Here is a 27,705-nt window from a genome sequence, read left to right on the forward strand (position 1 = left end):
CATGTTCCACATGTATTCAACCACCTATCTTGATGCTTTGTGGGGTTCCTTTCCCTCTAAAACCACCTCATAAATTTCGAATTCTTGCTCTGGTAATTACAACATTGCTTCTGGAATGGTTTGGCTGATTGACTGCTCTCTGGCTCCACTCATGATCCTGGTCACTTCTCACACCACTATAAATCATAAAGCATAGCACCCCTTCCATGATTCTACCCACTGAGATGGGCAGAAGCCACCTTTGAGTAAAAACAGAGGGAAAGGAAGAAAGTTGAATTTGTTTCTCCAGAGAATGGTCACAGGCCACACCCAGGATCCTAGATCTAAAGTTGGAATGGAAGCCATCAAGTCCAATCTGCTAATTTTACAGAATAGGAAACTGAAATCCAGGGAAAGGAAATAATTTTCCTAAAGTTCCTCTGCTAGTAAGAGTTTGGGCTAGGATATGAACCCAAGTACTACTAACTTCCAGTCCAGCACTCAGTTCATAACACCAGCATTTCTCAAACTTGTTGATCTCAGTACTCTTAAAATTATTGAGGTTTGGTTAGGGTTTTGGTTTATGTGGGTTATAAATATCAATATTTACTGTAATAGAAATTAAAGCTGACAAAATTTTAAAATATTTCTTTATTAATTTATAAATAACATTAATAATCCCAATACATATTAACATAAATAACATATTTTTATGAAAAAGAACTACATTTTCCAAAACAAGACAAAATGTACTGAGAAGAATGATATTGTTTTTAAAGTATTTCTGAACATCTCTTTAATGTCTGGCTTAATAGGAGACACCTGGATTCTCATGTCCACTTCTACATTCAATTTGTTGTGATATATTGTTTTGGTTGAAGTGTATGAAGAAAATCTGGTATGACACAGTTATGCAGTTGTAAAAAGGAGGAGTATTTTAACAGGCAAATAACATTTTTATGTTATTGTGAAAATTGTTTTGATTTCAAAGATCCCCCGAAAGAGTCTTGGGGACCCTCAGAAATCTTCAGACTATACTTTGAGAACCTCTGCACTATTCCCACAGAATAAAGGATGGCTATCATTGCCCCTGTGGGTCAAGAAACACAATGGAATTCAAAGAGGAAAAAAGTCCTAACAACGGGACCACAGAATACTTCAGAAAAGATGCCTTAGCTGAGCCTTTAAGGAAGTTAAAGATTCTGAAAGACTGAGATTGTGGCAAAGTTCTTTCCATATAGGAAAATGTGACTCCTGGCAATATAATAGAGACAACAAATGGAGTGAGAAGTTTAGGGAGCAGTAGGTAGTTCATTTTGGCCAGAACATAGAATACATTAAAAGAGAGGAGCTAGAAAGCTACTTAAGAGCAGGACCCTTTTTCATTTTTCTTTGTATTCTCAGAAAATTGCATGGTGATTTGTATAAAGTACACAATATGTACATGTTTATTGAATTAAAGGGACTTGACCCTAACAGGTCAAATGGTTATTAAAAAAAAAACAATCTGAGAAGTAAGTATTTTATCTTGGGAGCAAAAGGTATTTAAGGAAGGTTGTTGATCAAAGGGCTCCTGTGACTTAAAATTATTTTGGTCACTTCCTGAAGGAGTAAGAGAAGTTAAAGGCTTATAAACAAATCATAATTAAAGGGATTGAAAAATGGTAAGCACTAGATAAAAGAATGTAACATGAAGTTGGTAAGATTTTTAACAGTCAGAAAAATGTAGACATCATTCCTCAATCAGCTATAGAATATCATCTTTTGAGAACAGTAATCAAAAATTAATACAAAACTAGAAATGAGAAAAAGATTGAGCATGCAATTAAAACAACTCCAAACTGATCTATTTAAACAAGATGTTGATGGAAAAAAGGGACTAGAAATGAATGGAGTAACAAATGACTATAAAAAGGGATTTTTTGAAGTGTGACTGATATAAATTAGTTCTTATAAAGAAGAGACCAAATGAACCTAGAAATTACCTCAGTCAGTAAACCAAGATAAGAAATAGTTGTGTGGGATATAACTGCTTTAGGATATCAATTCATTTGAAAAACCTTACAGAGAAGGATGAAGGATGAGCTCTACTAATTCAAAAAGAAATAAGAATCAATACAAGGCAAATGGAAGTTTAAAGAAATCTTAGCATGAGACCTAACCAAGCAAATTTGTTCTAATATCATTAGAAAATGAAATTGTAAGGAAGACAACAAATAGTGAAAATGGAAAAGATGAGCCAAAATTTATATGATATTTTTCAATATCATGGACAATGGAGCCAGTTCTGTTTGGAATGTTGAAGATTAGTACTGAATATATCAACAAAGAAAATAGAAATGGCACTGAAGAAAACTCAGATGGGAAAAAGTTGAACTAGATCAAGTATACACAAAAGATGTTCCATGTTGAAAGCAATGAAATTTTGAGAGTAATAAGGAATTGATTTTAAAGGTTAACAAAATGAAAGGAAAGGCTTGGGGGAAAATATTGGACTTTATTTAAATCCCTCCCCTGAAAAAAAGAATAACTAGAAGGCACAGTGGATTGAGTGCTGGGCCAGAAGTCAGGAAGAGTCATGTTTCTTAATTAACTATGGCCTCAGATACTTTTTAGCTGTGTAACCCTGGGCAAGTCAATTAACTCTGACTCAGTTCCTCATCTGTAAAATGAGTTGCAAAAGGAAATGGCAAACCCCACCAGTATCTTTGGAAAAGAAACCTCAAATGGGGGGGTCATGGAGAACTGGATATGACTGAAATGATTGAAAAAAATGTTGCAGTCATTTAATAAGGATAGAGGTTGGGGAAGAAAGTCTGTGAGTCAAGCACTAAGCTCATAAAGGAATGAAAAATGTCCTGGAAGTGGTGTTATTAGATAGTAGTTACCAGAGTATTTATTGCATGACCATGTTGGATTGAACAAACTTCAGAGCAGAAGAGGTGACTGAATGATAGCAGTAGAGAAAGAGAGAGAGAGAGAGAGAGAGAGAGAGAGAGAGAGAGAGCATGCGAGAGAGAGAGAGAGAAAGAGAGAGAGAGAGAGAGAGAGAGAGAGAGAGAGAGAGAAAGAGAGAGAGAGAGAGAGAGAGAGGGAGAAAGAGAGTCTGCATGTGGCAATGGAGAGCAAAAAGTATTATTCCTCTTCTCCCATTACTGGCAATTCAAAGGATATGGATAAAGGTGCAAAAAATGCTGCAAAGGGTAGCCCAGATGTCACATCCTCAGGAAAGAGCTACATTTCAGTGAAAGCCAGATGTTTTGATTAAAAAAAGAGAAGTTTTAAAATGAAAATATGTCTGTTAACAAGGATTCTAGAGAACATCGAGGAAGGGACAGGGAGTTCTGGGGTGGGACATCTGTAGGGTAGGACTAAGCAGGATGTGAATAAGGGAGAAGATCTATAATAACAACTAGAGAATCATAGTCCCTGAGATAGGGAGGGTATGATGAGTGTTAATCACTGAAGACCAAGTTCAGGCATATTATCAGTGACTGGAGAGTAGTCTGTTAATGGAGTAAGTCAACAAACATTTATGAAGTGCTCACTATGTTCTAAGCACTAGGGATACAAATTCATATGTAACACAGCCAGTCAACTGTAACATAGGCTGGAGGCATGCTGGCTTCTCAAGGCATCTATGCTGAGTTGGCTGGTTTACTATTCCACCTGTAATTCTGGCTCCAAGATTGTCACGGCTCAAAAGGCCCCGTGGGGATCACCTACTCACTTGAAACTGAGGAGGAAGAACAAGAAAGTCTAGCACTACCCCCTTCCCTCTCTGCCACAGGTGAAAGAGGGTACAGGGGAAGGAAAAGCAAAGCCCTTTCCTTCTCTCCAGTTCAGTTCATGATGCCCAAGATATGAGTGAACTGTGATCTTCACCCTGTGGATGCAGCAGATAGTCACTGAAGAGAACATCAAAGAGTCGGGGAAAAGAGTAACCAAAAAGAGGGTGGAACTGAAAAACGAGTAATTGGGCTCAGTCTGACTACTTTTAAACACATAGGCAACCAATCAAAGAAGGCTACCCAGACCCATGTGATAAGGGACTTGGAACTCTGTGTTACTTGAACTAGACATGTCTGGACCATCCTGGGCTACACATGGGCCTACTTGGGAAGATTGGAGTGAAGGAGCCACTAGCCAGGGGCCTAGATATGGGACTTCCACAGGACTCCCTCATCCTGTCCACCATTTCTAATATTGGCTGCCACATCCTTTAGTGTATCTGGGATCTAACAACTGGAAGACTTCATGCCTCCTCCAAACATTCTTGGTCTGAACACATTGCAAACTTAAGGTCCCCAAGGCTATCTTCCATCAGAACACTGCTCTTTTTCTGTCTCCCAAGAGCATACTCGTCTGGATGCTGTTCATTTCAGGTCCCCCTTGAGCATTCCTAGTTAGAGAGCTTGGAGATTTCAGGCCTATTTAATCTCTAATTGTCATCTCTGGCAGAATCTTTTCCCCAGTGTCCCTATGATTCTGGCTTTCTTTTTGTATAGGTCTGGGCTGGTTAGAGGAGCTTATTGATATTTACCCTGGGATTTCTTGATCATTACTCTATCTGGCAATCTTTTTTTTTTTTAAATCTTGCTGGAGCATATGTAGGAGAAGAGACAATGAGTAGAGATAGTTTTATCAAGTCAAGAATAGAGAATCTATTAGGTATAAGACGTATGGACCTCTGATTTCATTGATGTTGAGAACTCCTGAGTGAGGAAATGCCCCCCAACCAATGCAACTCAGTAGATCTATATCTCATATTCTTAGAAAGTTGTGTAGACTAGTACTAAGAGGTACTCTGTGGTACTCTGTCCCACAGTCTGTTTTAGAGAGGAATATCACTAACTAAACTCACATTAATTACAACAACCTAATCTATGTCCTAGAGAAAGCTTTGCATATATAGATAAGGGTTAATGAATGTGAAAAGCTGGTTTGTGTCAGTTCTGCTTATCCATTTATTTTTTGTTTCATTGGAGGGAGTATATTAGGAATTAATCGCAATAAGAAAAATTAATCAATAAAAGTTTTTAAAATGTAACTATTATTATTACATTTGGACTTAGGCCCAACTGCTTTTGGAAGCATATCCATTTCACCCACAGGACTGCATGTAGGTGTTGGGGACGGGCAAGGCTATTGACCCGTGATGTGTATGACAAAGAAGTGCAAGATGTCCTTGAGCTGGATCACTATCTTATTTCTCCCCCTACCCACTTGGGTCATAGAATCATAGATTTTTAGCACTGGAAAGGACCTCAGTAGTCATAAACCTTTTTTTCATCTTTGCCGTTACCTCTAGTTCCTTCCCTTTATACCTTCTCTCCAGCTATATGGCTTCATTTTCTTCACCCTATAGTTCAATTTTATACTGTTCTCAACTCTTGAGTCACCTTTCCTTTGTCCTATTGGTACACATACCTTGCCAAACCCCCAATGTTGGATTTCTCCCAGCACCTATCTTTTCCACTCCTACTCATGTGCTGCTCACTGATCCTGGAGAAGATCACACTGCTATGTTGATGGGGTACACTGCCATTTTATACTACCTAATTTGTTTATTAAAATTTTTATTGTTACATGGTCAGGAAGAGATTCTTAGTATGCCTGATTTTTTGCATTTGTTTATGTTTCTTATGCCTTAAAACTAGTCAATTTTTGTAAAGATGAAATCAAAAGTCAAGAAATATGTATATTTTCCTAATCTAATTCAGGTTATTACCAAGGTTCCTTTAAAACTAACATTTAAAAACATCAGGTCTTTAACTCTTTTTTCTGTTTATGTTTTTGTTAGATTTTTCTACATCTGACAGGGGCACACTGAGGGGGTCCAACTATTACCATTTTATTCTCTATTTCTCCTTGTAACTTGATTAACTTTTAATTTAATGAAATTACAAAAATAGAGCAATTTCATGCTCTCTTTAATATAGTGCATATATGTTAAATGTAAACATTCTTTCATTTTCCCTGGTACCTTTAAGCATAATAGAGCTTTCTTATTTATAACTTTTAACAGTGTCTATTTTTTACTAATTTTTGTTCTAAGATCATAGTTGCTACTATTACTTTTTTTGATTCTGTTTTTTAATTCATTCTGCTGATTTTTCCCAATTTATAAGTAAATTCATTCTATTTATGTCTAAATATTATTATTATTAACATATTTTCTTCTATCATATCATCTTATGATTTTTTTCTTTCTTTCTTTCCTCCCCTTCCTCTTTACAAAAAAATAGAGAAAGAGAAGGAATCTAATCAGTACTAGTAATGTTATTGAAGTTTTCTATTCTTCCTCTTCTTCCCTTCTTTTCACCAATCTTTGACCCTGATTTCTGGTTTGTGTACTTTACTTTTTCTTATATGCTCTTTATGACACACCTTCCAAAGCCAAAATTTGTTTTGCTTGTGATACTTCCCCCTTTCCTCCCACCTTGGGTCAGATAAAAGTGAAAACTACCGAGATTCCTGCTGTCCTAACTCTTTCCCCTACCTTTATATACCTTTCTTTTCATGCAAATCAATGTATCCAGCCAAGGGATGAGCAACACCCTGAGGACAAATTAGACACACAGAGAAAAGGCAGTGGCTGAACTTTATGTAGGCACTGACTCTTCAGGTCTAGTGTAGAGCTAACCTTAAAGGAAACTTCATGAACAGAAGAAAAGCAGAAAAGGACTCCAAGTGTTGAAGCAGCCATGCGTTAATTCTTTGCCTCATATGTATACATCACACATAGGAGTCTTGTCTCTTATATTTGTTTTTGTTGTTATTTTTCAGTCATTTTTCAGTTACATTTGATACTTCATATTTGGGGTTTTCGTGGCAGAGATAATTGAATAATTTTCCATTTCCTTCTGTAGCTTATCTTACAAGGGAAGAAACAGAGGCAAATAGGGTAAAACAATTTGTCCAGGGTCACACAACTAGTAAGTGTCTGAGGCCAGATTTTAGCTTGGGGAGAGAAGACTTCCTGATTTAGACCCAGAGCTCACTCTTTTGCACCATCTAGCTGCTGTTCAGTTTCATTTTCTGAGATTTAGATGTTTGTTAATTTGGGCACTTTATATTTTCAAAGGATAATGAATGATTGAAAAGGATTAGCTTAGAAATGAAAAAGAAGTAGAATATAATATCTGGGCTAGCTGTCTGGAGGGCCTCAGGACCATTCAGAGTCAGGATTAGTCAAAGTCCTTGGTCTTTAAGAGGAGAAGTGAAGAAGGCAGGCAAGCTGCCAAATGGCTCATCAAAGATGGATTCTGGACACTGAAGTCTGGAGCCTGAAGTCTTCTCTACTGAGCGTGCTGCAGCAGAGAGACTCTGACTCTCTCCCTCAGTCCTCCAATCCTTGCCTACGATTACCTCATCACAACATATTCGGCAAGGGACAATCTTGAGGAGAGCCCTCACATCACCATATCATCTAAGTATATGTTTATAGAACCATTATCTCACATTGAGTAGGTACTTAGCCTTAAGTACTCTGCTGTTTTGGTTTCAAGTACATCTTTTCGAAGTTCCAGCCCTCTGCATTAGAAGTAAAACCAATTTAAATAAAGTGAGACAAGATATCCAATGAGGCAAGGTGGGTTTTCAATGAAAATGGAACAAGGGCAATAAACAGAGTTAAAAAATGGGAAAAAAAGATTTGCAAAAGCCATTTTCAGCCACTTGTTTTCTCCATCAAGGACAATGGAAGCACCAAACTTAGACTCTGCATGTGCTTATAGAAATTTTTAAAAAAAGTAAACAAAGATGAAGAACTAGCAAACCATTCCAGTATCTCTGCCAAGAAAACCCCAAATGAGGTCATGAAGAACTGTACACAGCTGAAATGACTGAACAAGAGGTAATGACCTATGTGCCTATTCTTCTATCCTCATAGAATGATTGAGTTGTTTGTTTGTTTTATTGTTGTTTGCCCTTTATTCTCTCTCTTTTTTTTAATTTAAATTTTATTTAAGTTAATAATAACATTGTATTGACAGAATCCATGCCAGGGTAATTTTTTACCTTATCCCTTGCACTCGCTTATGTTTCGTTTTTTCCCCCTCCCTCTCTCTACCCACCCCCCCCCCCACGATGGCAAGCAGTCCTATATATATTAAATATGTTGCAGTATATCCTAGATACAATACATATTTGCAGAACCAAACAGTTCTCCTGTTGCACAGGGAGAATTGGATTCAGAAGGTAAAAATAACTCGGGAAGAAAATCAAAAATGCAAATAGTTCACATTCATTTCCCAGTATTCCTTCCTTGGGTGTAGCTGTTTCTGTCCATCATTTATCCATTGAAACTCAGTTAGGTCTCTTTGTCATAGAAATCCACTTCCATCAGAATACATCCTCATACAATATCGTTGTCGAAGTGTATAATGATCTCCTGGTTCTGCTCATCTCACTTAGCATCAGTCCATGTAGGTCTCTCCAAGCCTCTCTGTATTCATCCTGCTGGTCATTCCTTACAGAGCAATAATATTCCATAACATTCATATACCACAATTTACCCAGCCATTCTCCAATTGATGGGCATCCATTCATTTTCCAGTTTCTAGCCACTACAAACAGGGCTGCTACCAACATTTTGGCACATACAGGTCCCTTTCCCTTTTTTAGTATCTCTTTGGGGTATAAGCCCAATAGAAACACTGCTGGATCAAAGGGTATGCACAGTTTGATAACTTTTTGGGCATAATTCCAGATTGCTCTCCAGAATGGCTGGATTCGTTCACAACTCCACCAACAATGCATCAGTGTCCCCGTTTTCCCGCATCCCCTCCAACATTCATCATTATTTTTTCCTGTCATCTTAGCCAATCTGACAGGTGTGTAGTGATATCTCAGAGTTGTCTTAATTTGCATTTCTCTGATCAATAGTGATTTGGAACACTCTTTCATGTGAGTGGTAATAGTTTCAATTTCATCATCTGAAAATTGTCTGTTCATATCCTTTGACCATTTATCAATTGGAGAATGGCTTGATTTTTTATAAATTTGAGTCAGTTCTCTATATATTTTGGAAATGAGGCCTTTATCAGAACCTTTCATTGTAAAGATGTTTTCCCAGTTTGTTGCTTCCCTACTAATCTTGTTTGCATTCGTTCTGTTTGTACAAAGGCTTTTTAATTTGATATAATCAAAATTTTCTATTTTGTGATCAGTAATAGTCTCTAGTTCATCTTTGGTCACAAATTTCTTTCTCCTCCACAAGTCTGAGAGATAAACTATCCTATGTTCCTCTAATTTATTTATAATCTCGTTCTTTATGCCTAGGTCATGGACCCATTTTGATCTTATCTTGGTATATGGTGTTAAGTGTGGGTCCTTGCCTAATTTCTGCCATACTAATTTCCAGTTATCCCAGCAGTTTTTATCAAATAATGAAATCTTATCCCAAAAGTTAGAATCTTTGGGTTTGTCAAACACTAGATTGCTATAGTTGACTATTCTGTCTTGTGAACCTAACCTTTTCCACTGATCAACTAATCTATTTCTTAGCCAATACCAAATGGTTTTGGTGACTGCTGCTTTATAATATAATTTTAGATGAGGTACAGCTAGGCCACCTACATTTGATTTTTTTCATTAATTCCCTTGAGATTCTCGACTTTTTATTGTTCCATATGAATTTTGTTGTTATTTTTTCTAAATCATTAAAATATTTTCTTGGAAGTCTGATTGGTATAGCACTAAATAAATAGATTAGTTTAGGGAGTATTGTCATCTTTATTATATTCGCTTGGCCTATCCAAGAGCACTTAATATTTTTCCAATTATTTAAGTCTGACTTTATTTGTGTGGAAACTTTTTTGTAATTTTGCTCAAATAATTCCTGACTTTCCTTTGGTAGGTAGATTCCCAAATATTTTATGCTATCAACAGTTATTTTGAATGGAATTTCTCTTTGTATCTCTTGCTCTTGGATTTTGTTGGTGGTGTATAAAAATGCTGAGGATTTATGGGGATTTATTTTATATCCTGCTACTTTGCTAAAATTATGAATTATTTCTAATAGCTTTTTAGTAGAATCTCTGGGGTTCTCTAGGTATACCATCATATCATCTGCAAAGAGTGATAGTTTGGTTTCCTCATTGCCTACTCTAATTCCTTTAATCTCTTTCTTGACTCTTATTGCAGGCTAGTGTTTCTAATACAATATTGAATAATAATGGTGATAGTGGGCAACCTTGCTTCACTCCAGATCTTACTGGGAAAGGTTCCAGTTTTTCCCCATTGCATATGATGCTTACTGAAAGTTTTAAATATATGCTCCTGACTATTTTAAGGAAAAGTCCTTTTATTCCTATGCTCTCAAGTGTTTTTAGTAGGAATGGCTGTTGGATTTTATCAAATGCTTTTTCTGCATCTATTGAGATGATCATATGGTTTTTGTTTGGTTGGTTATTGATATAGTCAATTATGTTAATAGTTTTCCTAATATTGAACCAGCCCTGCATTCCTGGTATAAATCCTACTTGGTCATAGTGTATTATCCTGGGGATGATTTTCTGTTATCTTTTTGCTAATATTTTATTTAAGATTTTAGCATCAATATTCATTAGGGAGATTGGTCTATAATTTTCTTTCTCTGTTTTCAACCTACCTGGTTTAGGTATCAGTACCATGTCTGTGTCATAAAAGGAGTTTGGTAGGACTCCTTCAATCCCTACTTTTTCATACAGTTTATTTAGCATTGGAGTTAATTGATCTTTAAATGTTTGATAGAATTCAGATATAAATCCATCTGGTCCTGGGGATTTTTTCTTAGGGAGTTGATTGATAGTTTGTTCTATTTCTTTTTCTGAGATGGGAGTGTTTAGGATATTTATTTCTTCCTCTGTTAGTTTAGGCAAGCTATATTTTTGGAGGTATTCTTCTATTTCGTTTAAGTTGTCGAATTTATTGGCGTAAAGTTGGGCAAAGTAGCTCCTAATTATTGCTCTAATTTCCTCTTCGTTAGTGGTGAGTTCTCCCTTTTCATTTTTAAGACTAACAATTTGATTTTCCTCTTTCCTTTTTTTAATCAGATTTACTAAGGGTTTGTCTATTTTGTTGGTTTTTTCATAGAACCAACTCAGTTTTATTAATTAATTCAATAGGTTTTTTACTTTCAATTTTATTGATCTCTCCTTTTATTTTTAGAATTTCAAGTTTAGTGTTTGACTGGGGGTTTTTAATTTGTTCCTTTTCTAGCATTTTTAGTTGCAAGCCCAATTCATTGACCTTCTCTTTCTCTATTTTATACAAATAGGCCTCTAGAGATATGAGATTTCCCCTTATTACCGCTTTGGCTGCATCCCATACATTTTGGTATGATGTCTCATTATTTTCGTTTTCTTGGATGAAGTTATTAATTATGTCTATAATTTGCTGTTTCACCCAATCATTCTTTAGTATGAGATTATTTAGTTTCCAATTATTTTTTGGTCCACTTTCCCCTGGCTTTTTATTGAATGTAATTTTCAATGCATCATGGTCTGAAAAGGATGCATTTACTATTTCTGCCTTACTGCATTTGAGTTTAAGGTTTTTATGTCCTAATATATGGTCAATTTTTGTATAGGTTCCATGAACTGCTGAAAAGAAAGTGTACTCTCCTTTCTGTCTCCATTACATTTTCTCCAGAGATCTATCATATCTAACTTTTCTAGTATTCTATTTACCTCTTTGACTTCTTTCTTATTTATTTTGTGGTTTGATTTATCTAATTGTGAGAGTGCAAGTTTGAGATCTCCCACTATTACAGTTTTGCTGTCTATTTTTTTTTTTTTTTTTGCAGCTCTCTTAATTTCTCTTTTAAGAATTTAGATGCTACACCACTTGGTGCATATATTTTTAATATAGATAGTGCTTCATTATCCATACTACCCTTTAGCAAGATATAGTGCCCTTCTTTATCTCTTTTAATTAGATCACTTTTTGCTTTAGCTTGATCTGAGATCAGGATGGCTTCCTCTGCTTTTTTGACTTCACCTGAAGCATAGTAGATTTTGCTCCAACCTTTTACCTTTAACCTGCATGTATCTCCCCGCTTCAGGTGTGTTTCCTGTAAACAACATATTGTAGGATTCTGGCTTTTAATCCATTCTGCTAACCGCTTCCTCTTTATGGGGGAGTTTACCCCGTTCACATTTATGGTTAAAATGATCAATTCTGTATTACTTGCCATCTTGTTAACCCCGGTTTATGCTTTTCTCCCTTCTTTCCCCCTTACCCCCCTTCCCAGTATTAAGCTTGTGAGCACTACTTGCTTCTCACAGACCTCCCTTTTTAGTATCCCTCCCCCCATCTTAGAGTTCCTCCCCCCATCTTACCCCTTTCCCTTTCAGTTTCCGTATTTCCTTCCACTTAGCTTATTCCTTCCCTTTTCACTTTTCCCTTCTCACTTTTCAATGAGGTGGGAGAAGTTTCACCCTAGATTGAATATGTCTAAAATTTTTCTCTTAAAGCCCATTCTGAAGGCAGTAAGATACCCACTATATTCATCCCCCTCCATTCTTTCTCTCAGATATAATAGGTTTCCTATGCCTCTTCATGAGATGTAGTACCCCTACTTTCCCCTTTTTCTGGTACAATGTCCTTTCCACATCTAGTCTCTAGAACAAGGTATACATGTATTCTTTATACATCTTTATAGCTGAAATATAGTTCCCAATATTAATCTTTACCTTTTTAGATTTTTCTTGAGTTCTATATTTGTAGATCAAACTTTTTGTTAAGTTCTGGCTTTTTCATCAAAAATAGGTGAAATTCGCTTATTTCGTTGAATGTCCATCTTCTTCCCTGGAAAAAGATGCTCAATCTTGCTGGGTAAGTTATTTTTGGTTGCATCCCAAGTTCCTTAGCCTTTCGGAATATCATTCCAGGCCCTTCGATCCTTTAGTGTGGATGCTGCCAGATCCTGGGTGATCCTTATTGTGACTCCTCAATACTTGAATTGGGTTTTTCTAGCCGCTTGCAATATTTTTTCCTTCGTCTGAGGGTTCTGGCATTTGGCCACTATATTCCTTGGTGTTTTGATTTTAGGATCCCTTTCAGTAGGTGATTGATGAATTCTTTCAATGTCTATTTTACCCTCTGTTTCTATGACTTCTGGGCAGTTCTCTTTGATAATTTCCTGGAAAATTGTGTCCAGGCTCTTTTTTTCATCATGCTTTTCTGGGAGTCCAATGATTCTCAGATTGTCTCTCCTGGATCTGTTTTCCAGGTCTGTTGTCTTCCCCAGAAGGTATTTCACATTTTTTTCCATTGTTTGATTTTTTTGGATTTGTTTGACTGATTCTTCTTGTCTCCTCGAGTCAATTCCAATTGTTCAATTCTGATTTTCTATGAAGTATTTTCTTCACTCACTTTTTAAAAATCTTTTTCTAATTGTCCAATTGAGTTCTTTTGTTCTATGGAATTTTTTTCCATTTCACCAATTTTGTTTTTTAGAGAGCTATTTTCTGTTTCCAGTTCACTAATCCTATTTTTCAAGGATTTTATTTCTTATCCAGTCTCTCTTTAACTGAGTGGGATGACTTCTCCAGATTCTCTTGCCAAGCCTCCCTCTCCTTTTCCCATTTTTCTTCTAGCTCTGTTGTGAGAGTCTTTTTAATTACTTCTATGAGGTTCATCTGTGCTGAGGAACAGATGATCTCCTCCTTTGGGGATTCACCTAGGGACAATCTGTTTTTAGTCTCCTCAGGATTTAGAGTCTACTCTCTATCTGTATAAAAGCTATCAAGGGTTAAAGTCCTCTTCAATTTTTTGCTCATTTTGTCAAAGAATCAAAGACAAACTAGCAAAGAAAAAAAAGAAAAGAAAAACCCTAAATGGAGCCTGCTTTCTTTGGGGGAGGGGCTGGGTGGTGTTGCCGAGCTTCCTCTACAGACTGCGGGGGCAGCAGTGAAGCACTAGCAGGACTGTGCTGCGCCTGCGCTCTGAGATCCCAGAGCGTGCTGAGTCACTGTGGGGGAGGGGTGGCCAGGTCCCGAGAGACTCCAGCTGTTTGGGGTTGTATTCTTCACCCCCGGTGTTTTTAGCTTCTCTGCTGGGCTGCTGGCTTGCTGCCAGGGCAAAGTATCCAATCCTGTGGCAAAGCTCTCCCCACTGAGACTGCTGCAATCACATCCCACCCCCTCTCCAGTCTGCTCCCATGCTCTCACTGCCGCTGCCCTCAGTCTGCGCCTGATCTAAAACCGTCCCCGCCCTCGAGCAAAAACAGACCTTCCCTGGCGAATCTCAAGGATGGCTTCTCTTGGTAACTATTTGTGGGTTTTTTTTCAGTCAAGCATTAATTCAGAGGCTTGTAATGAAATGGATTCTGAGAGAAAAATGCGGAGCTTACACAGCTGTGTGCCTCCTCTCTGCCATCTTGGCCGCAAGTCCCTATACTCAGCAGTACCTCTTTTCTTAGAGACTAGAGAATAGAGCAACTAGCCTTAGGGCTCATTTGCCTATTCCCCTCAAAAAAAAAAAATCCTAGAGTCTATTGGATATAGGAGGGCAAAATTCCAGAGAGACCTATGCACAAACCATGTGTCTATTTGTTTAGATTATCCTTGTGGACATATCTTCCCTTTCAGTGCACACAGCTAAGCATTTTATTCAAAATCTTTTCTCCTTCCACTCTTCTGTAATCTTAATTTAGGTAACCCTCTTTTGTTGGACTTTTTCCTACTGTTTTCCTATGTTTTCTCTTTATTTTGATTAATCTTCCCTTTATTATATTCCACATGCTACTCTCTAAATTATGGGCTACTCCTCTACTTGCTACTTCTTTATTCCACTGTGTAATTAAAAAAGATAGAACTTTTTGGGTAGCAAATTGGAAACCTTTTCTCTGTTTCATTTCTATGATATTACATGTGTAAGTGTGACATGTAATTAAAAATTAGCTTGCTTTAAGCCCAGAAAGCAATCTACAATAGCTTTAGCAAGTTGATTTTTGATAAACATTTATTAGTTTTGTTACAATTGTTCTGAACCCTCTGTTGGTATAATTCCTAACAGAGGTTGGGCTTTCTGCCAAATTTTACATTTATAGCTCTCTAATCTCAGGTCCCTGTGGTTAAAACAAAATTCACTTCACTGGAAATGTTTGGATAACCAAACAGCAGATTTTATTTTAGCACCTATAGTAAGAGCCTATCTTTTCTTAGGACTTCAGTCTAGATCTTTTTCTTCAAGGTGTTTGTAGAGCCATTGACTCTTCTCAACATTTACTTTCTCTGGTATTACTCAGTCTTCCCTTTGTTTCTAAGAAATGTGCTTTGTTTGCTCCAACCTCTTGAATTAAAACTGTTTAAATCTCTTCCCTTGCATCTAAGATAAGTTCTTCATTTCAGTTCTTTAGGAATGACCTAGTCTACAGTGGCTTTGATTAATTTGAGGACATGCAAAGATCCTGTTCATACTCAATTCTGATTGTTTGATTTAATCAAGAAGTTCTTGCCTAATAAAGGTGTTTACTTTCAAATGGGTGAGATAGTCAATGAAATTCCACTTTTACAATGACCTCACCTCCTCCTTTTAATTTTTTTCTGCTGAGTTCACTCTTAGGTCAATTCATGGAAGAAGTAAAAGTTAAAAGGAAATGTCATGTGTTAGAAGTCACTCTTTGTCCTTAAGTGAAGAGGTCTAGTCCTATGTCCTGCCTTTTCAAATGATAACTTACTATCTCTAAGGCCAAGTTATCCCTGCTTCTGTGTCACATAATTCTATTTTCTTCCCTCTGCCCCTCCCACATTAGCACTTTCAAAGCCAAGGTCAGCTCAGCACACTTGTGAGGGCCAGAAGCAAGATTCAAGAATTGAGGAAGAGGCTGTTATTTGCATTTTCTGGACTAACTGTCCATGATAAAGGGCACTGACAGCTGGGTCAGAGGTTTCATTGAACAGGGACATAGGGTCCTCATCTGCATGTGCTATTACCCTGAAGAGATGCTCCAGGAGGTCTGAAAATATGCCCTGATTGGTCTTTGGCATCAAGCCTTGGAGTTTTTGTATCTTGGATTGTTCAGAGGGTGCTCTCATCTAAAGCAGAGATGTAGATATGAATTCCTTCTTGCCGGGTGCCTCCACTTGCCAGCTGATAGACTTCAGATCACTCCTTATTCCTATTGACTCTGCAAGTATTAGGGACATTTATTATGTATCTCTTTGCTCTGAGCGACTCCAGTTTGTTTGGCATCCAAATCTGCTCTTCCAGCCTTGACTTGAGGCTACAGATTCTATAGCTTCCTATAAGTTCTAGGAGGGTCTTCAACTCTGGTTCTGGTTGTCTGGTAGACAATCTTGTCTACCTGGGTTCAGTTCCTGCAGTTTAGCTCTCCTAGGCAATGATAGATGCCATTTCAGATGGTTATCAGATTTATGTTGGGTGGTCTGGTGACTGGACATTTTATCACATTCCCTGCAACATTTATCATTATCTTTTCCTCCCATCTTAGCCAATCTGGGAGGTGCGAGATGGTACCTCAGAGTTGCCTTAATTTACATTCCTCTAACCAATAGTGATTTAGAGAATTTTTTTTCATAACACTAGAAATAGTTTTAATTTTATCCTTTATCAGAAATACTGGATGTAAAAATATTTATATTAGTGATTTAGAACAGTTTTTCATATGATTAGAAATTGTTTTAATTTTATCTGAAAATTGTCTGTTCATATCCTTTGATCATTTATCAATTGAGGAATGACTTGTTTTCTTATAAATTTAATTCAGTTCTTTATATATTTTAGAAATGAGGCCTTTATCAGAAATGTTGGCTGTAAAGATGTTTTCCCCCAGGTTTCTGTTTCCCTTCTAATCTTGGATACATGGGCTTTGCCAAATTCTCTTTCTTGCCATTCCTCACTATCAATATTCTATACCATCTTTGCATGTCTAAAAAACAAAAGCCTCAAATGTCTCAAATGGAGTTCAGTGGTCTTTCTTCCTCTCTTTTTCCTTTTGGGACATGGTACCATCTTCCAACCTCAGGACACAGGGACGGATTCCCTTCTGAATTTCCAGACTTTTTATCTTCCTGGGTTTTTTTTAATTACTAAAGCTTTTTATTTTCAAAACATATACATGAATAATTTTTCAGCATTGACCCTTGTAAAACCTCATGTCCCAAAATTTCCCCCCTTCCTCTCCCCCTCTCCCCTAGACGACAAGTAATCCAATATAATATGTCAAACATGTTTAAAAATATGTTAAATCCAATATATGTCTACATGTTTATACAATTAACGTGTTGCACAAGAAAAATCAGATCAAAAAGAAAAAAATGAGAGAAAACAAAATGAAGCAAATAACAAGAAAAGGAGTGAAAATGCTATATTGTGATCCACACTCAGTCCCCACAATCCTCTCTCTGGGTGCAGATGGCTCTCTCCATCACAAGATCATTGTAACTGGCCTCAATTATCTCATTGTTGAAAAGAGCCACATCAATATCTTCCTGGTTTTCAAATATAAAACTACTTTTTTTAAATTTAAAGATAAGTTCGAGCCTCTACAAGCTTGGTCACATGTATCTGCATATAAAAGAGCAAGAATGTGGCTAGACTGGTAAGGAGACAATGAATTTATCCCCTGGACTGAGCATCATCTCTGTGACTTTTTCCTTCTTCCTCCCGCATTGACTTGAGAGAATGAAAGAGGTTTGGAATTGAAAAATGGGGGAGCCCCAGAGCTAGAGTTATTGATACTAGTGATAGTTATTTGATAAGTAGACCCGACATGAATAAAGACCAGATATAGCCTTAAAAAAACAAACAAACAGGAAATATATGAAATGTTTACCATGAGCTACAATGAAATCACTCACAGGAACCCCAACCCCTAGACAAAGAAATTAAGTCCAAAAAAAAGACAAACAAGTCTGAGAACATGAGCCATTTAGGTGTTGCTATTATTCCTATTTGTTTTAAAGAGCTTGGAGCTTGAGTCTGAAGAGACTCCTCAATGGCAAGACTCTGAATGGAACAAGATAGATCATTCCATAAGGGGAATATCAAAAACCAAAAAGAGTATCCTTCCCTTACCCTGTCCCCCTACCCCCTCACCTCCAAGAAGGCTTTTGCTGAATTTTGATAGGGTCAGAAGCAGATTTTTAAAAGTTTTATGACTTTGAGCTAAAAGAGCCTAGTAGACTACACTCCCCATATTGCAGTAAGAAGTATTTGTACCAACTGTTTTTACTGTAACTGGATTCATATGTTCACCATCAGCTACAGGAGGAGCTAAGATAGTTGGTGTAGCTTGGCGACATTCATTGTCAGCTTTTGACAATGGTGAATAGCCCCTTTCTGGAAGCTTCTTAATATAGGCTGACTATAAGAGCCCAAGTTGGTGTATTTAAAAATAATGCTCAGCTCCTGAGAAGCCCGAAGGTGAACTAGATGCATCTTACTTCAGTAATCAAGAATCATTTGTGAGAATGGGACTTGGGAACTGGGCTTTTTGACACTTGGACACTCTACATAGTACCTGTTTCATTTGTGCCTTTGTTGTATTCCCTAATGCCTAGCACACTGTAGATATAGAATAAATTTGTGTTGAATATAAGAACTGTATGAATAAGGATGAGTCACTTAACTTTTCCATGTTTTGGTTTCCTTATAAAGTGATAAAAATAATATTATATTACATATATAATATTAATTTAATTAAATTTATGAAATTATTCATAATAAATTATAAACATTTATAATTTATAATAAAATTAGCGATTGTATATATGTGTGTGTATATATACACATATATACCCCAGGCAGCCAATTTCCTGAAAAAGGGAGAGAATAAACTGATTTCAGGATTCAATTCAGGAAATCAATTTGTAAACATTTGCTCTACTCTTCTCTCTCCACTGCCAGCATCCAGATGATGCTGATACTCTACTTCCTTTTACTTCCACTAATTTTTTCACTTGTCTTACCACTGTGTTTTTAGCCACTTTTCTACATTGCCTAGCCTTACCAAGAATTTGCCCCTTTTACATTTATCTGTGCAGATACAGACTGTTTGCATGTACTTTGTTCTCTAAAGAGAGAAAGGGTCCTTCTGTGGCCTGGTATCTCTCTGAGAAGAAAAGGGAGGAGATGTGTTTGTGTGTCCATGTACCCCTTGTCTCCTCTCATCCAAAGGAGAGAGTGTGTTCTGGTCTTTCTGAAGCACAGAGAGAATATGCGCCCCTTCGTACCTTGGTTTCTAAGCCATAGGAGGGGATGTGCTTTTTTGTGTCCTGTTATCTGAACACAAAGGAAGAAGATGTGCCCAGATACTTCCTTGGTCTCCCAGAGTAGAGCGATCGCTTCTGTTTGCATACATGCCTGTTGTCTCAGAACTGTAGTAGGGAATGTATCCTTATCAGAAGATTGTGTCTGAACAAGGAGGCATCCATATATGTGTGCCTTAGTCTTTAAGAAAGGTGAGGTGCTCAGACACGTCTGAGATTTGGTGTCTCTGAACTAAGACAAGGAATGTATTAGAATGTGCTTTTGGAGCTCTGAAACTAGTTATGAGCAAGGGTCTTCTTCCTAAAGGTTATGGTTCAGAAGGATGTTGGTTTGAATCCTTTCTCCAATACCGACTTTTTTTTTGTACTCTTTGATAATGCTTTGGAAGAGTGGCAACTTCCACCAGTCTGGGTCTCATATGTCAGGTGAGGGGATTGGAGTGCAGTAGAGAATTTCTAGAATCCCTTCTAACTCTACAAAGGTAGGTCCATATGGAAAGAAAACACTGAGTGGATTTGAGGTAGGGTGAGATAGAAGAATAGCTAAATCTTCCAGGCACTCTTTATACCATTCCATTGTCTCCTTTCACATTTGGTGCTTTTACCTCCCTCTTGACCCCTCAGGCAGCAGGCAAGAACCTTCTATAACTAACAAAAGCTGTGAGAAAGCCAATGTAGCAAGTCAGTGATTCCCATGAAAGAATCTTATTGGCTGCCTGGGGCTATGAAGAAGAATTATCATGACAACAGCACCCCTGATCACTCCAAAGACCCCCCACCACCATCACCCTCAACCCATAAGGAGCCCAGAATCCAGTAGCAAACAGCCCCAGGCTGCATGGATTCATCACTTGGAGCCTACCAAGGGAAATGAAGTGAGGAAGGACAAAAGGCCTGGTACATTTGAAGGCACATTCCTTCAAATTGGGAGGAGGTTGCCACCAACAATACTTGGTGTCCACACCCTGCATCTGCTGCCTGCAATTCACTCAGGGCACCAATTCCATCTTCATTACATATAGGGGTATAAACATGGCTTTGTTTTCATCTGGTACCTTCTGGCTAAGAAGCCCAAAATGGTCCCTTCACATTAACCCTTTCATCCTCCAGGTCCCCCTTAGAGGGCACTGAGGATCAGAGTAGACCAGCCTTGATCTAACATGACCTCTAGGTGAAAAACTACCTTAAAGGCTAGTCCAACCTCCTCATTTCACTAAAGAGGGAGCTGAAGTTTAAGGAGGGTAATTGACTTTTCTAAGATCATATAAGTACTAAGTAAATGAGGATCTATTTCAATTCAGGTCCTGACTCCAACTTCGATGTTCATTCTATTTCACCATGATTTTCATTCTGTAGGAAAACTGGGATTTAAAATCCAATCCCTCAAATTCTGAATTCAAAGTTTGTTCTACTCTAACGTCTGACTATTCTAACTTTTACTCTATCCTGAGCTCCTTGCCTTCCACAGCTGCTAATGAAGAAAGTGATTTATAAGTCTTAAAACTTGATCTTGATGTGAGTTATTATGATTATTTGATGGATTACAAGGAGGAAGATTCCATAACTGCCCATGGGAAATGGGTCATGTGAATTACTGAGCCACATACCTTTCAGTGTTTTTCTTTTATTCCTCTGGCAGCAGCTGGGAGCATGTGGCCTAGTTCATTGGCCAGCTGGTACCAACCCGCTGACTGCCAACTACAGTTTAGCCAGAGATGGAAAATATTCTCTTTTTTGTATCTTCAAGTACAATGTTGGTGCTACTGGCCTCTTATTGACAGGAGGAAATACCCTGTTTTGTCTCTGGTTGTGTGGCTTAAAGTTCTCTACATAGACCAGCTCTCTCTTGTAACCAAAGGCTCCTGTTTCTGAGACAGCACCAAAAGTGAGGGGGTAGGATACAAACTGTGGGACAGTAACATATTCTTTACACTCAAAGCTTTGGCTTACTTAGCACCAGGACCTAACTACTTAAAAAAAACTTGACCTTTGGTTTTAATAGGGGAAATAGAAGATCAGACCCCCCCCCCCAATAACAATAATTTGGGAGGCTCTCTGTTGAGGAAACATCCTCTACCAATTCAATCAACAACTTCTCAGAAACGTATAGTCTCTGAGAGTTTTTTTTAAATATTATTTTATTTAATAATAACTATGTATTGACAGAATCCATGCCAGGGTAATTTTTTACAACATTATCCCTTGCACTCGCTTATGTTTCGTTTTTTCCCCTCCCTCCCTCCACCCCCCCCAAGATGGCAAGCAGTCCTATATATATTAAATATGTTGCAGTATATCCTAGATACAATACATATTTGCAGAACCAAACAGTTCTCCTGTTGCACAGGGAGAATTGGATTCAGAAGGTAAAAATAACTCGGGAAGAAAATCAAAAATGCAAATAGTTCACATTCGTTTCCCAGTGTTCCTTCTTTGGGTGTAGCTGTTTCTGTCCATCATTTATCCATTGAAACTCAGTTAGGTCTCTTTGTCATAGAAATCCACTTCCATCAGAATACATCCTCATACAATATCGTTGTCGAAGTGTATAATGATCTCCTGGTTCTGCTCATCTCACTTAGCATCAGTCCATGTAGGTCTCTCCAAGCCTCTCTGTATTCATCCTGCTGGTCATTCCTTACAGAGCAATAATATTCCATAACATTCATATACCACAATTTACCCAGCCATTCTCCAATTGATGGGCATCCATTCATTTTCCAGTTTCTAGCCACTACAAACAGGGCTGCTACCAACATTTTGGCACATACAGGTCCCTTTCCTTTTTTTAGTATCTCTTTGGGGTATAAGCCCAATAGAAACAGTGCTGGATCAAAGGGTATGCACAGTTTGATAACTTTTTGGGCATAATTCCAGATTGCTCTCCAGAATGGTTGGATTCGTTCACAACTCCACCAACAATGCATCAGTGTCCCCGTTTTCCCGCATCCCCTCCAACATTCATCATTATTTTTTCCTGTCATCTTAGCCAATCTGACAGGTGTGTAGTGATATCTCAGAGTTGTCTTAATTTGCATTTCTCTGATCAATAGTGATTTGGAACACTCTTTCATGTGAGTGGTAATAGTTTCAATTTCATCATCTGAAAATTGTCTGTTCATATCCTTTGACCATTTATCAATTGGAGAATGGCTTGATTTTTTATAAATTTGAGTCAGTTCTCTATATATTTTGGAAATGAGGCCTTTATCAGAACCTTTCATTGTAAAGATGTTTTCCCAGTTTGTTGCTTCCCTACTAATCTTGTTTGCATTCGTTCTGTTTGTACAAAGGCTTTTTAATTTGATATAATCAAAATTTTCTATTTTGTGATCAGTAATAGTCTCTAGTTCATCTTTGGTCACAAATTTCTTTCTCCTCCACAAGTCTGAGAGATAAACTATCCTATGTTCCTCTAATTTATTTATAATCTCGTTCTTTATGCCTAGGTCATGGACCCATTTTGACCTTATCTTGGTATATGGTGTTAAGTGTGGGTCCTTGCCTAATTTCTGCCATACTAATTTCCAGTTATCCCAGCAGTTTTTATCAAATAATGAAATCTTATCCCAAAAGTTAGAATCTTTGGGTTTGTCAAACACTAGATTGCTATAGTTGACTATTCTGTCTTGTGAACCTAACCTTTTCCACTGATCAACTAATCTATTTCTTAGCCAATACCAAATGGTTTTGGTGACTGCTGCTTTATAATATAATTTTAGATGAGGTACAGCTAGGCCACCTTCATTTGATTTTTTTTCATTAATTCCCTTGAGATTCTCGACTTTTTATTGTTCCATATGAATTTTGTTATTTTTTCTAAATAATTAAAATATTTTCTTGGAAGTCTGATTGGTATAGCACTAAATAAATAGATTAGTTTAGGGAGTATTGTCATCTTTATTATATTTGCTCGGTCTATCCAAGAGCACTTAATATTTTTCCAATTATTTAAGTCTGACTTTATTTGTGTGGAAACTTTTTTGTAATTTTGCTCAAATAATTCCTGACTTTCCTTTGGTAGATAGATTCCCAAATATTTTAAGCTATCAACAGTTATTTTGAATGGAATTTCTCTTTGTATCTCTTGCTCTTGGATTTTGTTGGTGGTGTATAAAAATGCTGAGGATTTATGGGGATTTATTTTGTATCCTGCTACTTTGCTAAAATTATGAATTATTTCTAATAGCTTTTTAGTAGAATCTCTGGGGTTCTCTAGGTATACCATCATATCATCTGCAAAGAGTGATAGTTTGGTTTCCTCATTGCCTACTCTAATTCCTTTAATCTCTTTCTCGACTCTTATTGCAGAGGCTAGTGTTTCTAATACAATATTGAATAATAATGGTAATAGTGAGCAACCTTGCTTCACTCCAGATCTTACTGGGAAAGGTTCCAGTTTTTCCCCATTGCATATGATGCTTACTGAAGGTTTTAAATATATGCTCCTGACTATTTTAAGGAAAAGTCCTTTTATTCCTATGCTCTCAAGTGTTTTTATTAGGGATGGCTGTTGGATTTTATCAAATGCTTTTTCTGCATCTATTGAGATGATCATATGGTTTTTGTTTGGTTGGTTATTGATATAGTCAATTATGTTAATAATTTTCCTAATATTGAACCAGCCCTGCATTCCTGGTATAAATCCTACTTGGTCATAGTGTATTATCCTGGGGATGATTTTCTGTAATCTTTTTGCTAATATTTTATTTAAGATTTTAGCATCAATATTCATTAGGGAGATTGGTCTATAATTTTCTTTCTCTGTTTTCAGCCTACCTGGTTTAGGTATCAGTACCATGTCTGTGTCATAAAAGGAGTTTGGTAGGACTCCTTCAATCCCTCCTTTTTCAAATAGTTTATTTAGCATTGGAGTTAATTGATCTTTAAATGTTTGATAGAATTCACATGTAAATCCATCTGGTCCTGGGGATTTTTTCTTAGGGAGTTGATTGATAGTTTGTTCTATTTCTTTTTCTGAGATGGGAGTGTTTAGGATATTTACTTCTTCCTCTGTTAGTTTAGGCAAGCTATATTTTTGGAGGTATTCTATTTCATTTAAGTTGTCGAATTTATTGGCGTAAAGTTGGGCAAAGTAGCTCCTAATTATTGCTCTAATTTCCTCTTCGTTAGTGGTGAGTTCTCCCTTTTCAATTTTAAGACTAACAATTTGATTTTCCTCTTTCCTTTTTTTAATCAGATTTACTAAGGGTTTGTCTATTTTGTTGGTTTTCTCATAGAACCAATTCTTAGTTTTATTAATTAATTCAATAGGTTTTTTACTTTCAATTTTATTGATCTCTCCTTTTATTTTTAGAATTTCAAGTTTAGTGTTTGACTGGGGGTTTTTAATTTGTTCCTTTTCTAGCATTTTTAGTTGCAAGCCCAATTCATTGACTTTCTCTTTCTCTATTTTATACAAATAGGCCTCTAGAGATATGAGATTTCCCCTTATTACGGCTTTGGCTGCATCCCATACATTTTGGTATGATGTCTCATTATTATCGTTTTCTTGGATGAAGTTATTAATTATGTCTATAATTTGCTGTTTCACCCAATCATTCTTTAGTATGAGATTATTTAGTTTCCAATTATTTTTTGGTCCACTTTCCCCTGGCTTTTTATTGAATGTAATTTTCAATGCATCATGGTCTGAAAAGGATGCATTTACTATTTCTGCCTTACTGCATTTGAGTTTAAGGTTTTTATGTCCTAATATATGGTCAATTTTTGTATAGGTTCCATGAACTGCTGAAAAGAAAGTGTACTCTCCTTTCTGTCCCCATTACATTTTCTCCAGAGATCTATCATCTCTAATTTTTCTAGTATTCTATTTATCTCTTTGACTTCTTTCTTATTTATTTTGTGGTTTGATTTATCTAATTGTGAGAGTGCAAGGTTGAGATCTCCCACTATTATAGTTTTACTGTCTATTTCTTCTTGCAGCTCTCTTAATTTCTCTTTTAAGAATTTAGATGCTACCCCACTTGGTGCATATATGTTTAATATAGATACCACTTCATTATTCATTTTACCCTTTAGCAAGATATAGTGCCCCTCCTTATCTCTTTTGATTAGATCAATTTTTGCTTTAGCTTGATCTGAGATCAGGATGGCTACTCCTGCTTTTTTGACTTCACCTGAAGCATAGTAGATTTTGCTCCAACCTTTTACCTTTAACCTGCATGTATCTCCCCACTTCAGGTGTGTTTCCTGTAAACAACATATTGTAGGATTCTGGCTTTTAATCCATTCTGCTAACCGCTTCATCTTTATGGGGGAGTTTACCCCGTTCACATTTATGGTTAAAATGACCACTTCTGTATTACTTGCCATCTTGTTAACCCCGGTTTATGCTTTTCTCCCTTCTTTCCCCCTTACCCCCCTTCCCAGTATTAAGCTTGTGAGCACTACTTGCTTCTCACAGACCTCCCTTTTTAGTATCCCTCCCCCCATCTTAGAGTTCCTCCCCCCATCTTACCCCTTTCCCTTTCAGTTTCCGTATTTCCTTCCACTTAGCTTATTCCTTCCCTTTTCACTTTTCCCTTCTCACTTTTCAATGAGGTGGGAGAAGTTTCACCCTAGATTGAATATGTCTAAAATTTTTCTCTTAAAGCCCATTCTGAAGGCAGTAAGATACCCACTATATTCATCCCCCTCCATTCTTTCTCTCAGATATAATAGGTTTCCTATGCCTCTTCATGAGATGTAGTACCCCTACTTTCCCCTTTTTCTGGTACAATGTCCTTTCCACATCTAGTTTCTAGAACAAGGTATATCTGTATTCTTTATACATCTTTACAGCCGAAATATAGTTCTCAAGATTAATCTTTACCTTTTTAGATTTCTCTTGAGTTCTGTACTTGTAGATCAAATTTTTTGTTAAGTTCTGGCTTTTTCATCAAAAATAGGTGAAATTCACTTACTTCATTGAATGTCCATCTTCTTCCCTGGAAAAAGATGCTCAATCTTGCTGGGTAAGTTATTTTTGGTTGCATCCCAAGTTCCTTAGCCTTTCGGAATATCATATTCCAGGCCCTTCGATCCTTTAATGTGGATGCTGCCAGATCCTGGGTGATCCTTATTGTGGCTCCTTGATACTTGAATTGGGTTTTTCTAGCTGCTTGCAGTATTTTTTCCTTCATCTGAGGGTTCTGGCATTTGGCCACTATATTTCTTGGTGTTTTGATTTTAGGATCCCTTTGAGTAGGGGATCGATGAATTCTTTCAATGTCTATTTTACCCTCTGTTTCTAAGACTTCTGGGCAGTTCTCTTTGATAATTTCCTGGAAAATAGTGTCCAGGCTCTTTTTTTCATCATACTTTTCTGGGAGTCCGATGATTCTCAGGTTGTCTCTCCTGGATCTGTTTTCCAAGTCTGTTGTCTTCCCCAGAAGGTATTTCACATTCTTTTCCATTGTTTGATTTTTTTTGATTTGCTTGACTGATTCTTCTTGTCTCCTTGAGTCATTCAATTCCAATTGTTCGACCCTGATTTTCAGTGAAGTATTTTCTTCACTCACTTTTTAAAGATCTTTTTCTAATTGTCCAATTGAGTTCTTTTGTTCTGTGGAATTTTTTTCCATTTCACCAATTTTGTTTTCCAGTTCACCAATCCTATTTTTCAAGGATTTAGTTTCTTTATCCACTCTCTCTTTAACTGACTTCTCCAGGCTCTTTTGCCAAGCCTCCCTCTCCTTTTCCCATTTTTCTTCTAGCTCCCTTGTGAGAGCCTTTTTAATTTCCTCCATGAGATTCATCTGTGCTGAGGAACATATGATCTCCTCCTTTGGGGATTCACCTGGGGACTGTTTGTTTTTAGTCTCCTCAGGATTTGGAGTCTGCTCTTTATCTGTATAGAAGCTGTCAAGGGTTAAAGTCTTTTTCACTTTCTTGTTCATTCTGTCTAATAATCAAAGACAAACTATCAAAGAAACAGAAGAAAAAAACCCCTTGAATAGAGGCTGCTTTCTTTGGGGGAGGGGCAGGGTAGCCGTGAGGCACTGGCCCGACTGTGCTGCGCCTGTGCTCTGAGATCCAAGAGCGTGCTGAGACACTGTGGGGGAGGGGTGGCCAGGTCCCGAGAGACTCCAGCTGTTTGGGGTTGTATTCTTCACCCTCAGTGTTTTTAGCTTCTCTGCTGGGCTGCTGACTTGCTGCCGGAGCAAAGTATTTAATCCTGTAGCAAACCTCTCCCCGCAGAGATGGCTGCGATCACGCCCCACCCCTCTCCGCTCTGCTCGGCTCTGAGCCGCCTTCCGTGTTCTCGCTGCCGCTGTTGCCCGCAGCTCGCTTCCGATCTAATAACCGTCCCCGCCCTCGCGCAAAAACAGACCTTTCTTGACGAGTCTCAAGCATGGTTTCTCTTGGTAACTAATTGTATGGTTTTTTTCAGTCGAGCATTAATTCAGAGGCATGAAATGAAATGGATAGTGAGAGAAAAACGTGGAGGTTACACAGCAGTGTGCCTCCTCTCTGCCATCTTGGCCGGAAGTCCCCGAGA

The sequence above is a fragment of the Antechinus flavipes genome, chromosome X (assembly GCF_016432865.1).
Source record: "Antechinus flavipes isolate AdamAnt ecotype Samford, QLD, Australia chromosome X, AdamAnt_v2, whole genome shotgun sequence".
Classification (NCBI taxonomy): domain Eukaryota; kingdom Metazoa; phylum Chordata; class Mammalia; order Dasyuromorphia; family Dasyuridae; genus Antechinus; species Antechinus flavipes.